General features: G+C 31.6%; 1 protein-coding gene and 1 long non-coding RNA gene across 6 annotated transcripts in view; one reads left to right on the top strand and one right to left on the bottom strand.

Annotated features, from left to right (window-relative positions):
- The first annotated feature begins 791 nt into the window (after window positions 1–791).
- LOC105430461 (protein expanded) overlaps window positions 792–13,865 on the top strand; it is a 32,000-nt gene continuing 18,926 nt past the window's right edge. Inside the window, exons 1-3 of one of the 5 annotated variants that reach the window (XM_089070413.1) lie at window positions 794–1,534; window positions 5,456–5,475; window positions 12,275–12,324. The gene's annotated coding sequence lies outside the window, so the exon portion shown is untranslated. Of the gene's footprint in view, window positions 1,535–5,455; window positions 5,621–12,274; window positions 12,325–13,865 lie in introns of all 5 variants that reach the window. The other 4 variants (XM_089070412.1, XM_089070415.1, XM_089070411.1 and 1 more) reach the window with 4 other exon arrangements.
- On the bottom strand, window positions 3,015–3,950 carry LOC148937925 (uncharacterized). Its single transcript, XR_016137890.1, has 2 exons — window positions 3,758–3,950; window positions 3,015–3,235 (listed from the first exon to the last, which is right to left on the bottom strand). It is a non-coding gene; the product is annotated as an uncharacterized LOC148937925 (long non-coding RNA).

Here is a 13,865-nt window from a genome sequence, read left to right as displayed (position 1 = left end):
ATCTTAAATAGCTACGCGGCCGATGCTCGCCACATCTTCAATAATTCAATTGGCAGAACATTTTACATTAAAATCCATTATTATTACATTTGATTTTGAAATTGTTTCTTATAAAATAAAAGAAATCAAAGAAATCAAATCTATCCTACGATTAAATTAATTAATTAAATAATATAAAAAGTGCTTAAGGAATATGATCGACACCTATAATTCACCTTAGCTTTAATTCGATTTTTTTTTTATCATTATTTTCCTTTTATTAAAAGGGTACGGTATTTTTATCAAAACTGTATAAAAATATCCGACTGAGTTGAGAGATTCTTAATGTGTATGTGTATGTATGTATGTATGTATGTATGTATGTATGTATGTATGTATGTATGTATGTATGTATGTATGTATGTATGTATGTATGTATGTATGTATGTATGTATGTATGTGTGTGTGTGTGTGTGTGTGTGTGTGTGTGTGTGTGTGTGTGTGTGTGTGTGTGTGTGTGTGTGTGTGTGTGTGTGTGTGTGTGTGTGTGTGTGTGTGTGTGTGTGTGTGTGTGTGTGTGTGTGTGTGTGTGTGTGTGTGTGTGTATAAATTATATACATTATATTTCCTAAAGTAGTTTGGAAATCTAATACTGGTTAAGAAAAATGTGATTTTCTTATTAATTTTTCATTGCATAATTGTCGATTATATCACCAGGTGAAAGAGATGCAGCTCCTACTCGATATATAATTTTAATTCAATTTCAAATTCTCGATTCTTCTGAGATAATGCCCTGATTCGGAACGTATCGCGCGCGTACTCCTCCGATCAAGGTGATTATCCCGAGTCTGAACCGGTGGTAGAGAGTTTGGAAGCGAAGCCGATGGTGGAGCGCAAGCCGGTGTGTGCCGCCAGTCAGTCAGTCAGTCAGTCAGTCACTCGCCGGCTGCCGGTGTAAAATGTCGTGATTGTGCATACTTCGTCGTTTACGTTTCCGCCGCACAACCGTTTCTTTTTCTCTGTCTCTTTTTCTTTCTTTCCCCCCTTTGCGTTCCATGTGCAGTGAAGAGTACCGTTCGCGACGTCATCGAGGGAATTGTTTGGCGCCGTAGATTCGGGGACCCGCGAGAGAGAAAGAGGGAGAGAGATACCCGCCACGAAGTTGTTTGTTATCGCTTCTCGCTAACGCACACCGCCCGGCGCGCTTTGAATCTCAGTGTTAGTGGCTTCTTGGTAGAAGCGTTGTGAGCTCCGACGTGTGAAGAGAAACGCGCAAGAGAGTGGAAGGCGGACGGCGCGAAGTTTGAAGAAGAAAAAAAAAAAGGGAAAATGAGCATACGACGATTTGTGCTGTGTTGTGCGCTGTATGCGAATGCCTCCCGATCCGCGAGTGTTTACCTTTGACGGCCACCTGTTGCGCGGTTAACCCGCACACGTCTTTCTTGTGTCACGTTGGATTAACCGGATTACGCACGCCGCCACGAGATGCCCTTCGCGCGAAGATAAATCATCGACCGTGAAGACATCGCCAAGACACCGCGTGCCTAAGAAAAAGGTAAAGTGAGCGCGCTAGTGATCCCGACGTGCGTGCGTGCATGCGTGCACGTGTGTGCGTGTGCGTATGTATGTGTGTGTGTGTGTGCGCGCGCACGCGCGCCTTCCCCGCTTTCCATCGGGCAAGTGATTGGCGCGCGGGCACCGCGGCTCCTTCTCAATTCGTATATAATCGCAGCGCGGCATAACATCGATACTAATATGCGTGCCACTCGTCTCGTGACTGTTAATGAAAGGACGGTCGGCACTTACGTTTTCGCGCGCGCCGCCAATTTCTACTAGCGATGGATGCTAAGGCCCTGCATATGATGAAGGAAATATCGAAAACCGGAATTGATATTAAATTTTAAAAATGAAAATTCGAAATAAAGATTAATTGTAGAGCACAATGGACGAATATAAGATGTGCAATAGTATAATAGATGTGACAGCAATATCTTATACTTATTTGTGTCCATTGTGCGTTATGTTTTATCATTTTATTACGAATTTTCATTTTCAAAATTTAATACTTTTGTTCCTAATATCCGGTTTCCTTTTTTATGCGCAAGGCCGAAGATTCTGCGCACAATGACGGACAAGAATATAAGTTAGGAACACGAATAAATATTACATTTAATATACATACATATATATACATTTTAAATTAAGATATGGCCATATCTTATATTTATTTCCATTTTGCGTTTTATGTTTAATCACTCTTCCTAATTTTTCTTTTCAAAATTTAATATTCCTGTTCCTAATCTCTATTCCCGTTTCTCCATTGCGCGCAAGACTTGATGCGTCGCGTTCATCTTTCTTTTATTTTTCATATTTCTTCTTTCGCAAATTGATTAATCTGTTGCATCGTCAGAGTCGAAAAATGTACGCATACCAATTATCGAAACGCCATTATTAATACGACGAATCGGATGTCATTCTAATGATGAAAACAGGATCATCGCCGTTTTAACGATGTTACAAATTATTTTCAGAATTTTTAGTACTGTAAAATTTAAATCACGTACTCATCTTGCGCGATTTGCATTGCTTTACATTCCAAGAAAATTGCAATATAAAATTTTAATGTTTATATTTATTTTTAGTATCGGATAGCTTGAAATCCTCTGCGCACAATGCAGCAAATATTAGGAAACGAAAATTTACAATAAAAATTAAACGTAATGCACAATGAATACAAATAAGTATAAAATATAGTTATATCTTATACTTACTCGTATTTATTGTGCGTTACATTTAATTTTTATTCTAAATGTTTATTTCTAAAGTTTAATATTTATTCCTATTCCTAATATTTCCTCCATTGTGCGCAGGCCCTAAAAATCTATATTATACGTTCAATATACACATATAAACATACATACATACATACATACATACACATACACACACACACACACATCATACATACATACATACATATTTTTTTCACTTGGTACTTATAGCGATTTGAGAAAAAAATGGAAAAGAGATAGAAGAGCAGGAGAAAGACACTTCTATTTATTCTTACAATCTTAACAATCTTCTCAATTCTTACAATCTTATAGTTTTTGAATAGATTTAGTAAATTATTATTAACACTTTTGCAATGCTTTTGTAACATACTAACCTATTTTTGGCTTTTCATTAAATTGAATTTATCGACTTGATGTTACCGACGAGATTCTTCGAAGGTTACTCAGTAATTGAAAAATTTTCTCTGCAACAGATTTTCATAATTAATTTATAAAATCTAGATTAAATCTGTAAGGTGTTATTAATAATAGTAGAGGAAGTGCATGAAAGAATTGGAAAGGATTATATAAATATTCGAAATTATGCGCGCGCGCACGCACGACACACACACACACACACACACACACACACACACACACACACACACACACACACACAGACTTCGTCACGCGCGCGTACTCTTTCTAATTTTTTTTACAAATATACATACGCACTGATCTCTATATGCGCACGTGTGTATAATTATTATACACGCGTGCGTGGCACATGTGCACACGCGCGCGCAGGATGTGACATGCACACGTGATGCGCGCGCGCGCGCGCGCGCGCGCACACACACACACACACACACACACACACACACACACACACACACACACACACACACACACACACACATATATCACGTAGTCGGCATAGCATATGACATCACATCGCCGAATGAAATGAGCCGCGTAGAGTAACGCGTATATACAAGGCAGCGTACTAAACGGTGCAGCGGCGTGGCAAAGCAACAAAGATTGCATTGGCTCCGCGAGATGGAGGAGAACGAGTAGGACTAACCGTGAAAAGATGCGAGGGAGAGGAGAGCAATGGAGGGCGCGACGTGGAAAGGATGGCGGGTTTCAAGGGGTCGGGGGAAAGGTACGCAAGAGCACGCATTCCATGACGGACGCGCATGCGCCTGTCTGCGATTCCGCATGCGGTTGACTACTAGCCGCTCATGGTATTCGCACATTCGTTCAACCGCGCCATCGAGTTGAGGTTCGCGAGTAACGTTTAGCGTAACATGGGAATACAGCGACGGGATATTTCACACTTAACTCGACTTCAACTCGATTCTTTTTATCCAGATTACTTCATGTACTTTTCTCACATCGATAGAAATAAATTAATAAAATTAGAGAGAAACGAAATATTTATTTATTATTTACACGATGCATAAAAAATTGTATTTATAAATCATTTTTCAGAATCACTAAATAAAAAACATGTACGCACATGTTTTATGTTCGATTTGTTCCAAATTTAAAGCCAAAAAAAACGAACATCGGATCCGAATAGTTCGAACAATAATCGCTCTGTAAACGTCAATTTATTATGTTTGAAGTTTGAAGAATTTAAAGAGTTTAAATATTGGAAACATCTGTCTCATATGCATTTTTCGAAATAAAAGAGCACTTCTTTTTTTTTTTTTTCACAACATTTCTTTTTCGTTTTTATTGTTACGCGTATGTCATACTCAAAGTGAATTGTTTGAAAATATCTTTAGTTCAAAAAATTGGAATTATTCGATATTCGATCTTGAGATTCAGAATTATTCAATTTCCAAGCACTGCTTCTTATTTTTATATATTATATACGGACAATGAAAAATTAAATTTTTGCTTATTTTATCAAGCATTTTATCTCTATGAATCACATTGATTGAGAAAATCGATATGCGTTTAAAATATTTCTTACAATTAAAATTAATACACGATCAAAATATTCCTTAAAATTTAAAATTTTTAATTAACGTATATATTATATAAACTAATTATATGTAATTCTATTTTACGAGAATTTTACTCGTAAGAGTTCTACTTTATTTATAATCTCAAGATATGAAGAAGAGAGAACACATGTTTCTCGAACGCATCGATCTCATTCAAATTAATCAATTAAAGGTGAGTAAATTATAAATTAATGAAATATAATAGTATGTATACTTGAAAATATTTTGGCTGTCAAGAAATTGAGAAAAAGAAAACGTACACAAAATATTTAAACCGCACAGGCTTGGCATTGAAAGAGTTAAACTTGCAGAAGAAGAACGGTAGAGTAACGTATTCGACTCGGTCCGTTTCCGATACGAGAAGGCGAGAAAGAGAAAAGAAAGCCCTCAGCTTTGCATTGTTTTGATATATATGATAATAACATTCTCTTGATATTATTGAAGTTATTAACCCCTATGTTGCATGCCAGCTCCGATCCTTTTGTGTGTCTCCACATATTTTAAGTCCGGCTCATGCAGTCGTGCGTGCATGCGCGCGCGTGATGTGTGTGTGTGTGTGTGTGTGTGTGTGTGTGTGTGTGTGTGTGTTTGCTCCGTTGCTAAATACCGGTGCAAAATATCTGTCGAGGCTGAACTGGAGGCCGTTATGACCTGGCAAATAATACCTGAAATTTTTTCATTTTACAGAGCCGCTGTGGTCGCATGAGGTCTGACGCGTTGCAATAATGAAAATATTTGTTCCATGACAAAGCATACGAATGTGTTAAATCTAGCTGTGTTAATTCAGCCATAAAATAATGCTACAAGTTTCATAAATATAAAAGATGAAACATTATTACAAAAAGAGATCAGGTATTCCTCAATTTTTATATTTCTGTTAAATAAATTTTTCTCTTAGTAAATTTTATGTTACAGAAAATATGAGAATCTAATTGAGAAGAAAATTTGTTATCTATGGTACTTTTTTTAGAAGCATTTTTTAAATGATATTGATTAAAAGATCTTTGTTATCACAAAAGAGATATACCTGAAGAAAAAAAAAATTTGCAGCCATAGCACGTTTTACGCTGTTATTGCGAATTTCGTCAGTTATTATATGGACAACAAAAAGACTTGTTTAAGAATATTAATTTTATTTACTGAAAATGTTTTTTTCATCGAATCTGCAAATTATTTGACATAAAGATAAAATTAATTTTTATTCCAATTAAAATAATAAAAAATACAGCTTTTTTATATCGACAGTTTATTACGAAAGAAAAATTTTTCTTCATGAAAAAACTAATTTAGACGCGACTAAACAAATTATATGTATTAAGATTAAATTAATTCTATCGTACAATATTGATTTTATTTTCCATAACGATGTCACAACAAATGTTGCCTCAACATAAAAAATATAAAAAAAAATATACGAATGCCATTAAATGAGAAATTAATAATACATTTCGTCTACAGAACAGCATTAAGCAGCATTATGGTTTATCCGTGATTTTTTACCGATTTTTTACCATTTTCATAATTAGACGCGTCAAATATGATGCATATCCGAAATGTGCATGTATTTCAATATTCACAACTTTAAATAACTCTGATTTTGACACATGTAACTTATTTTCTTAATTACGGTGGTATAAATTAATCATCGGTTGACGTGATATGTTAAACGTCACTGTGAGAGTACATTAAAGAATACACTTTAATAAAATTTTATTTCAACGATAAAAGTATATAAAAAATTTTTTGAGGAATACGCAATTTTAAATAAAAAATAATACATAAATATTCATTTAGAATATTGGTTCTATACGCGTATTGAAATTAATTATTTTAATGCTGACATGGCCACGGTGTGCAATATGTGCCCAAGTGGAATGCAGTCTCAAAAGTGGGCTGCTCTTGGCTATTGGCGTGCATCGTGGAATCCGGCTATCTGGTGAAAGTATCACTACCTTCGCGGGCTCTCTATGCGCGCATCCAAGCAAGCATGTATATCTGTGCTAAGCATGAGGTGGGACGTTATCGGAATAATGCGGATGAAGTGTCAATGCACTCTATTGTGTCATTCGCCACTAACTGTGAGATAATATATCGTACAGCTGCTGGTTGTCTAGCCGAGAATCGCCAATGTTGTGTCGTACTTTTGAACGGTATATCTAATCTAATGTCACATACATAAATACATTTTAAGTATCGAAATTTAAGGTAGAAATATTTCAATATTTTACATTAAATATTTAAATTTAAAAATAAAATTAAAAAATAAAAATACATGTTAACATAGTTAACATTAATACTACATAAATAAAATAACAACCTGATAATAAATAATTAATAATAATAATAATAATAATAATAATAATAAAAATAAAAACATAAGAAATAATAATAACAGAAGAATAATGGATTAATGAATTAACTTTTACTATACTTTTATTAAAAATATAGAATTTAACAAGAATTATATTCCTAGTATCTTTCTATTTATTTAATATTATTATATCTCAACAAATATCTAAATGTTGAACAGCGTTTACAGTGTAAATGATAATTAATTGTGCAATAAATGCTCGGTATAAATTTTGTTAATAACCTACATGTACATATATACAATTGACAAAATTTGAATGTAAAAATTTAATACTGTTTACTATTATCATAATTATTATGACATAATGGAACAGCATTTGTTTTGTGTATAGTTTGTATTTACAGTGAAATAAAAATTTATGAAAATCATATCACATTATTTAAAGTGGAAAGAAAACTAGCGATACTTTTAATATACTGAAGAAAACTAATGATAATTTTAATATATTGAAAATGTCAGATATTATAATTGAAAAGTAGTTTTGTACAATTAAGAAGTTAAAAACCAAAACATATATAAAAGAAATTTTGAGAGGGGTGTCCGCGATCGGTAAGAACGAAAAATTCTATCCGTGCAATACTCCAACAATTTATTGTGTAAATAAATAGTAAACATTTTAATTGTCTAATTTTTTTTTAATATTTATTAAGAATTAGATTGAAAAGATACAAAAGATGGTCTGTTTATTAAAAGATAAATTAAATCATACTTGAAAAAAAAATAATCAAAAATATTGCACACATACAAATGATCCTTACTTTTATTAAAGTTGAGAACATTATCTTTATGGTAGATCTCTTTTGAAATTTTTGGGTTATACAACATGTGGAATATGTTAGAAGAAAAGGTTTATAAAATATATAAATTTAGAATGTTTAGAACAAAATATAAGATTGAAATATTTGCTTAAAATTTTTTGTTTAATTTTTTTTAGATGACCTTGAATTTTTGACGTCGACCTTAAAGACCTTGACTTTCACGATCAATGACGTTCATGAGCTTTTCATCTCATCAAATAATAATGAAGAATTATAAAATTTTGTATTAGTAATGATACAATTATATCTTATTAAAATAATAAAAATTTATGAATGTCTCGATGTCTTCTTTAAATTAAGATGTTATTAAAAAATGTATTAAACAACGAAAAACTTAAAAATTACTTGTTGCTTCTTAATTGTTATACAGATTCATAAACAAGAGAAAAACGGAGAGAGAGAGAGAGAGAGAGAGAGAGAGAGAGAGAGAGAGAGAGAGAGAGAGAGAGAGAAAGAGAGCCCATATTATGTATGTATGTATGTATGTATATATATAATATACAATATTATCTTAAAAATCTCTTTAAAAAATTAATCATTAATTATTATTTCTGATGAATTTTTTATATGATGGATATTACACATATTATTATTATTTTATATAATATATATATATATATATATATATAGTATATACATATACATATATATATATATATATATATATATTTATACCTTATTAATTTTTTTCATAAAATATATTCAATATTTTAGATTTAAAGGATCTAAAAGGATTTTCTAAAATTTTTGTTTTAAAAACTTTTTTAAAAAATCAGAGTATCATTATGTATATTATTTCTAATATGTCAAACATTTTTATTTTACTTTTTTATTATAATAAATTATAATTTGTAACTTAATATGTTCCTTTCTATATAAATGCTTTTGAAAAATATATTTAATAAAATTATTATATTTATTGAAAAATTTATGCTGAATATCTTTTTCTATGATATTTTTTTATCAATTTATTATGATTTTCTCAATAAATAACTCAATAAATAACAATAATTAAATGTACTGATAACACATCTTTAATAGAATTGATATATTAAAGCATTGACATCTGCTTTCATTTTTAAATCATATATTCCTAATACTATATTGGATAACTTGTGATAATTTCATCAATAATATATCTATCTGAAAGAGCGTGTCAAGCACATCAGCAGGTTTTTTAAAGCGAGACGAAGAGAAGAAAGAGCGAGATATTTCTCTCAACGGACATTTCTTTCAAGCGAGTATTCCTGGTTAATTTTACCGAGCCCTAAGGAGCGCGTGCGAAGGATCGACGAAGGATAATGCTAGCGGGGCTCATCGGTTGGACGTTGGCTTGAAGCGGACGAAGGACGCCCGCATTCCACGCCACAACCTGGTATAATACGAAGAATTGGCCATACAGAAGGAGGAAGCGAGATATAAAACGAGATGTGAATAGCAAAGAAAAGAGATGGAGGATTTCTGTGAGAGGGAGAGAGGCAGGAAGAGAAGTTGAAGAGAGGAGAGAGAGAGAGAGAGAGAGAGAGAGAGAGAGAGAGAGGAAGTAAGATAAAAAAAGGGGAGAACAAGATGAAGTTAAGGAAGATGGAAGTTAGAGTAGAAGAAAGGGGGCGAAAAAGAAGAAAGAGATCATGACAAGAGAAACGAAGGTTTGCGAGAAAGGAGGAGAAAGGCGAAACTCGGAAAACAGCTGTGCGAAGACTCATCTATTCTCTTCCTCCTCTCATGTAGCTACTTTTCCTTCGCTCTATTTATTTTACGTCTTCTTTTACATATTCTCTCTCTCTCTCTCTCTCTCTCTCTCTCTCTCTCTCCCCCTCCCCCTCCCTTCCTCCTTTTTCCTTCTTTTTTTTTAATCTTTCTTTGATTTTCCTTCTGTCTTTCATTTTCGATTTCCATTTGTCCGATTTTTTTCTATGTCCTTCATGGAAAATATTGTTTGAAAATTTAAATTTAATTCAATAATATAAAAATTTGGATTACTTTGAATATTACTAAAGTAAACAAGTTTTTTTAAATAGCAAATGATAAACCTTGAAACTTTTAAAAGCTTAGAATTTAGGAAATATTTTTCTAAAAGTATTTAAATATTTAAAATCTTAAGATCTCTTAAAAATAAAATTATTATCTGTAGTTATCTGGTATAAAATAAAAATTTAAATAATATTTTGAAAGAACAGATAAGAATATTCTAAAATATTCTATAAGACATTTTCAAAATTATCAAAATTTTTTGATATTTGATTTAATGAATAATTCGAGATAATCGGTATGTTTTGAAATTACTATTTTTTTTCCATCTCTATCTTCTCTTATTCTGTGAATGTGCTCTTGTGTGCTTTCGATAAAATAAACCAACATGCACGCATTATTTCGCAAATATCTGATAGAGCACTGTATATAACAGAGTGTATGATCAGACGTAATTGGGATTCCTCCTTTCGCGAGGTTGACTGCCACTAGCTGCAACTGTTGCTGCCATCACGCATCGGTTGATGGCTTTCACCAGTGTATAAGCAACGACAAGGAAAATGGATAAAATGAGAAAATATTTTGATTACAATTCTCCATGGTTCCGTATAATAAAAAAGATGATTTCTTAAACGACTGAAACAAATGTTATAAAATAATGGGAAAAATAAAGAAATGAGACAAAAATGTAATGTATGATTTGTTTACCTATAAGTTTCGCTCTCGAGAAAATTTATTTTGGAAAATATAAAATTCAACGTAACATATTAATAACTATCACAATCTTATGTAACTGGTTTATTGTATATATTTTTGATTATTGTCTCTTACATCTCTTTTTTTCCATTACATATTATTTATTTATAAACTTCGTTTTTCCTGTCTTATGTATTTATTTATATTTTTGTTTTTGTCTAGGTATATCAAAAAATGTTTTTATATATTATTTGGAACGTCAAATAAATAACTTTAAAGAAGCTTAGAAGAAATCTTCTAAAGCTTCTAAAGAAATTAAAGTACAAAGAAAATAAATAATTTAATATGAAAATAATAATAGAAAATAAATAGTTTTTAATATTTTTGTCAAAAATATTAAAAATATTTATGATTAATATTTTTCAAGTTATTTGTACGGTATAAATGTCAGTAAAATGCAAACACGAGTTGCTTGCCATTAATCTAATTAAAGTTAAATAAAAAAAATAAATTTTGGATATTGTGGTAAAAAAAATTTACTAATCAGTAATACGATTCACGATTATTAATCATCAAGAAATTATTTATATACTTGTATCGAGTGTTATAGAAGCACCGAAGCATAAAATAAGATAAAACAAGACACGGTAGGATATGGTAGAATAGAGCAAGCAAAGTATATGGAATATAGGTATATGCTTCGTATTTTCGTAGCTGTTCAACTAAGCAGAGGAATATCTTGATGAGATTATAATGTGAATATAATGACGAGCTCCCGAGCTACGCGTCCCATATGAATCTACTCTTTCGATTTCGTCTCGAACCGTCTCGAACTCCGCTTGATGACTATGCACTCTTAAGCATGTATTAGATAGTACCTCCAAATTCGGGGTCCAAATACTAATTTCTAAATCGAAATGACATTTCAAATTACACGCAGATAGAAGATATATATTAACACGAGGCAGACGAAATGATAATAAATATTGCAATTCGTTGGGAGGTACATTCTCACGAACTCATGGTATTTTTTCTTAGGCATACGGGGCATACGTATTCCCGTATATATATCCCGTGTATACAAGATTACGAGATACTCGATGTTACAAATTTACCGCCAACGCGGCAGTGAGAGATCGACATTTGTTACATGACCATTTCTTGAACAAATCAAGAACAACAATGTGTAGCTACGCGTCATATCGATTACGTCATAATTTTATATCGAGCTTCTGGTTACTTGAATTATACTACATGTATAATTCTAGATTGTTGTCTCGTTCATCCTGAATATTAATATGAACATGTGAATAAGTATAATTGATATTCGGAGGATATATTATGTTGTATATTGAGAATCATAGTGAGCTGAATATCAAATATATTTGTAAATCAGATGCTACTGCTGTAAAAATAATAATTACCCTAATTCCGAAATAAATGTCTAGAGAAGGACAAAAGCAGACTGGGAGGGCGAGTTCTTTTCGAAAGCGCGGTTATAATCACACACACACACACTTTCTCTCTCTCTCTCTCTCTCTCTCTCTCTCTCTCTCTCTCTGAGAACGATTAAAAACATTATAATTATTTATCAAAACGTTACTTTACAATTGAAATGATGTAAGATTAATTTTTGCATGTATGTTACAGGTGGATTCCTAAAATCGCAGGTGGAGGATCCAGAAGACGAAGGAATTTAGGTAAATTCTCTTTTTGAATTAATGTTTTTTTATATAATAATTAGTTTTATAATTATTCTTCTCGTGATACAATTTAATAGTTAAAGTGTATACAAAATTGTACTTTTTATTGAAACTTCAAAACTGATACAAGCTAATCCAATCATCTTCAATGAGTTCAACTAATAAATATAGCTAGAATTGACAGATCAGAAATCTGATCGACTTATGTTATAGTACATCAACAACTTTTTTTCAATGTTCAATATTTTTATTATAACTTTTTAATTTAGCATTTTACGATTAACATCTATTTAACATCTATTCTCTGTTTCTATCCATAGAACTGTCAAGATTTTATTTTAGACAGTTTACTTGACAATTATAATAAATATCTTTTTTTATTTAAAAATTGTTATAAACTATTATGTATTATAAAAACTTGATATTAAAGTCTTTATTTCTAAACTTGATTTTTTAATTTGATCATAAATTTAAAAATTTCATATTGTCAATTAGGAGAATGGAAGAAGATATACAATACCTTATAGATTAGATATAATGTTCGATAATGATACAACACCGATAAAAGATTGTTTACTCAATAAACTTATAGAATTGTATATGTACATTAGAATGTTCTCTATGTTCCATGCAAGTAATACAAATAATTTTGGTATGCTGTTTTTTTTTTTTTATTTTTTTGGGGGCGGATTTGAATTTTTTAATCTTACATTATCTTACATATAGATATGCTGCATTAATGCATTAATACGTATATGATTTTAATATCTCAAAATATCTTTGAATTCGACAAATATAAGCAAATAAAGTCGATTGTGTCAAATTATCAAATTATACTTATTTTAGGAGAATATTATTTTTTAAAATTAAATCATTTTAACATCGGGTTAATCTAACATTTCTAGGCCCCAGTAGTCTATTGAAAAATTTGAGTTAACGCAAATAAAATAACGAAGCCTGAGGCTCAATTTTAACGTCTTAATCGTACGTCTCGTCTCAACTACAATATGCATCAACAGGTGTTGTCTCGAAACACTTGCGTGATGTTAATTTTATAGTTTGAATTAACTCGTATAATTGCTAAACGTGATTGCAACAGCAACGTGACTACAGCAGATTGATTTTAATTTAAATCGAGAGGTAAAAATGAGCGATGCATTTCTGCAAGGAACGCACGAAACCGGTAGCCATTTCGCGCCGAATAGCTCGAACGACATCTTTATTTTTGCATTCCCGTTGTTCGTCCGATTATATGGTATGCTGTCTGCGAAAAGAAAGTAATTTTTCGATTTCTTTCAAATGATCTCATAAAAAATATTCTATGAGAACACATACGTATCACAGTGAAGTGGACTTTGCATTTATTATATGCGAGCCATTAAATTTAGTTTTAACTATCATATTACAGAACCCTCTGAATCGGTCGAGTTTATAATAGTTGATTGACGAGTAAAATTTTTATCTTAAAATATAAAAGTTTCCTTAAGTTTAACAACTTGACAGTTTTAGACAGTTTGCTTGATAACTTTAAATATCTC

Source organism: Pogonomyrmex barbatus, unplaced genomic scaffold (genome assembly GCF_055798465.1).
Source record: "Pogonomyrmex barbatus isolate J1 unplaced genomic scaffold, ASM5579846v1 scaffold10, whole genome shotgun sequence".
NCBI classification, from domain to species: domain Eukaryota; kingdom Metazoa; phylum Arthropoda; class Insecta; order Hymenoptera; family Formicidae; genus Pogonomyrmex; species Pogonomyrmex barbatus.
Note: the sequence above shows the minus strand (reverse complement) of the source record. Positions and strands in the feature narration are given on the sequence as shown.